Genomic DNA, 4140 nt, shown 5'->3' with positions numbered 1-4140 from the left:
GGGTGCCCCCTGCCTAGCCCGCCAGCCTGTCCAGGTCTCTCTGAATGGCAGCACAGCCTTCTGGTGTGTCAGCCACTTCTCCCAGTTTAGTGTCATCAGTAAACTTGCTGAGGGTACATTCTGTACCCTCATCCAGGTTGTTGATGAAGATGTTGAACAACACTGGTCCCAGTACCGACCCCTGAGGGACTCCACTAGTCACAGAGCTCCAACTAGGTTCTGCTCCATTGACTACAACTCTCTGATTTCTTCCTTTCGACCAGTTCTTGATCCACCTCACTACCTGATCACCAAACCCATACTTTATCAACTTATCCACGAGGATACTGTGTGAGACAGTGTCAAATGCTTTACTGAAATGGAGATAAACCACATCTACCGCTCTACCATCATCTATCCCCTTTGTAATTTCCTCATAGAAAGCTATGAGGTTGGTAAAAAATGACTTACCCTTAGTAAAACCATGTTGACTGCTCTTGATTACCCCTTCATCCTTGATATGCCTAGAGATAGTGCCAAGGACAAGTTGTTTCATCACCTTTCCAGGGATGGAGGTGAGGCTGACTGGTCTATAGTTACCCGGGTTCTCGTTCTTGCCCTTCTTGTAGACTGGTGTGACATTTGCTATCCTCCAGTCCTCAGGCACCTCTCCTGTTACCCATGACTTACCAAAGATGATGGAGAGTGGCCATGCAATGACCTCCGCCAGCTCCCTCAGCACCCTTGGATGCATTCCATCCGGAACCATCGATTTATGGATGTCCAGATTGCTCAACTGAACCCTAAACTAATCCTCATCTGCCAAGGAAACTCCTCCTTTATCTTGACTTCTTCTGGGGCTATCAATGCTTGTGGGCTGTTTCGGTATTCGTGCTGGTAGATTTAATGTTATAGTTGCAGTAAGTAGTCCAAAGAAGGGCCACAAGGATAATCAGAAGAGTGGAGAACCTGTTATATGATGAGAGGCAGAGAAAATTTTGTTTGTTCAGCCTTGAGAAAAGAAGACTTTGGAGAAACCTTATTACAGTGTTCCAGTACTGAAAGGGTGGCTACCCGGAAGATGGACACTCCCTATTTACAAGGAGTCATGTGGAAAAGACAAAGGTTATGGGCACAAGTTTCTCCTGGGGAGATTCTGATTGGACACAAGGGTAAATTTTTCACCATGAGGACAGTCAAACATTGGAATAATCTCCCAAGGGTAGATTACTCCACATTGGACAGTTTTAAGTCTCAGCTTGACAGGGTGCTGAGCCATCTCATATAAACTATAATAGTACCAAGGAAGGTTGGCCCAGATGATCCATGAGGTTCCTTCCAACCTGGAACTCTCTGATTCTGTGATTCCCTCCCCCTCCGACATGTAATTCTGCAGAGACAATCTGGAACTTGTGCTTTTTATTTTGCCTTTATAATTTGCTGTTTTATTTGCATTCAAATGTTTGTTTTTATTTTACTTACTATTTTATAATGCAATGATTTTGGTCAGATGAATATTTCATAAATGAATTATGTTTAAATGTTTTAAAATATTTGATTTGTTCTTTCAGTAAACAATTTTATCAGCACAATAACACCATGCAGAGCAAGTGCTTGGTGGACAGTATACACACACCTAAGCCGTTATTATGAAGGTACCCAGCTATTTTCACAGGGCAGATTACAGTTCCCCGGGTCAGGTTGACCTCTTCCAAAGAGTTATCTAGACTTCATGTGGTGCAGACAGATACTGACCTTCCACTTTTTTTTTTTTTATTAAAACAGCAGCATTTTATGACCTATGGAATGAAACCCTTTTTCTCTTATTTATTCATTTATTTATTTATTTATTTATTTATTTATTTATTTATTTTGTTTTCCTCCTTTACCTTTTTACCAGTGACACCTTTTTTTTTAGTCCTTTCCCTTTCCAAAACACCCTTGACACCTGGGAAATGAAACAATGCTGGCTTTCCTTTTGAACTTCCAGATGCTTTTCCAGATTTGGATGCTTTTATCACAATGTACTTGAGTAATTTCTGAGGTTATTGGAGCCAAAGGGTGGTATCACACCCCAGTACTGAGTCTGGCTTCATTTACGCTATCTTGCATTTCAGCCATGTGAATGATGCTCCTTGATTTCACTGAAGACTTGCTGTAGCCAAGTGTAGAAGAGTTGAATCCTCTCCTGATAAATTATAATGTTTGCAAATCTTATTCAAGTATAACCTTAATCAGCATCCAAGCAATTTTAGATCAGTAGTAAGTCATGATGCCTTACTCGGAACTGTCACCTTCAGAGTGAACTGGTAGTGTTCGCCCAGGTGAAATGACTGAACTTAAAAGATCTTTCAATTGGGACATGAGCTGATTCTTGTATCCTGGATGTCTGATTCTGGTACTGGTTGCTATTTACAATAGCTGTCTCCTAATTTCTTGGAAGTCTTATACTTGATACATAAAATAAAAAACATTCAGCAAAACTCTACTGAGTAAGAATAGATTGATTAGATTTCACTGGTAACCATAAAGATGAGCCTACACTGAAATCATCAACATCTTTTCCTGAACATGGTTAAAACTGCAGCATGATCAAGCACCCTTTGCAAGTAAATATTTGTATATTGTTAATTGATCCCTACAGTTATAATTTGATTGCTAATTTAAAAAGCAGAAATCTGGGAATTACAGAAATTGATGGGAACTTGGGTATTTAGCTTGACTTCATACCATAAACAAAGACAGGATGAGAACAGCTTACATCCAAGTTTGATATCCAGACCAGCTGGTATCGATTTCCTGTTGAGAAAAAAATAAAATAAGTTCAGGTATAAGCAGGGTAAACTATTTCCATCTGGGTTAATTTTTGTGGTAACTATAAAGCAGTCACTCCATACATCCTTGGTTTATCCTTCCTGTTTCCTCACTTATGAAATATTTATTGTCAACAATGGGCAGTTCTGTTTGCACACATTGCAATTGGATAATGAGATAGTTAGGTTTACTTCAGTTATTGATGGTGAAGACTGATGGCATGAATAATTTCCTGTTTTTATAAATGGAAATTGAATTATTTATGCTTCATTTCGCCAATGAGAACGGTATTACTACTGTATTGCCATGTCTGTAGGTTGGTAGTAGTAGTAGCCAAGGCAATACTTTCAGGTGATGAGCTGATTTTATCCTACATCTAAAGCACAAACTGGAAACAAGTTCCCATGAATACAGTGATTATGGATTTACTGCAGAATTTGTCCTGATAACTTTGCAGTAGAAGTAGTTGCTAGACTACATTTCAACACTTCTGAACTAGCAACATTTTCTTCTCAATCCAGCTGTCTGGCAAAAAAAAGTTTATTTAAGAAATAAGGAGAGAGAAAACAGTGGTTAATGAAATAATGGGTCTTTGCCAGCATACAAAGGGCCTTTAACATCTTCAGAGAGTATATCTGAATTTTTCAGAATAACTGCTTTTGGGCTTCTTGAAGCCTGAGAGTCACTTGTAACATGGTGTATAATGTGGTTTGAATTTCTGCAATTCAGGCTCTAGGATTCTTTCTTAATTTTTTTATTCTTTTCCCCGTCCAAAAACATTTCACATTTTAAAAATGTAAGCTACACAGAAATGAGGAGCATTTGCATGACATCTTTCAAAATAGGACATGTTTGAGAGAAAAGTGGCTGAGATTCCCTTCTAGCACTCCAACATATGACATTAATGTCCCTTGCCAAATGCAAAAGGTTGAAGTGAAACTTTCTCTACTCCATTTGCATTTCTTCACTCTCTGCTTGCTGTACTCTTCACTGTTCTGTTTTCAGTTCTTCAGTAGACTCAAATTCCCTCCTGCTTTTCTTAATCCCAGTCATCCCACCAGTGCATGAAGCATAGCAGTGCCTTCCCTGACCACAAGCCTCCCCTGGCTGCACTATGAACCAAGTTCTTAGGGAAATGGCAGGACAGTGTGTTAGGAAATGAACACAATGCATATTTCCCTCTTCAGATCATAGTTACTTCATTTCAGAAATGCCATGCTGCTTTTAAGTCTTTCTGTTTCCCCACCATTTTTTGAACCATGGAGTGATGAGGAGGACCCACTGCTGAAAGTTTTGCATGGTGTTTCTGATTATCAAGTCCAGAATAGATCATTAATGTAAAAAAAA

Source organism: Chaetura pelagica, unplaced genomic scaffold, assembly GCF_000747805.2.
Source record: "Chaetura pelagica isolate M959 unplaced genomic scaffold, ChaPel_1.0 scaffold339, whole genome shotgun sequence".
Lineage (NCBI taxonomy): Eukaryota > Metazoa > Chordata > Aves > Apodiformes > Apodidae > Chaetura > Chaetura pelagica.
This window is presented reverse-complemented; position numbering follows the sequence as displayed.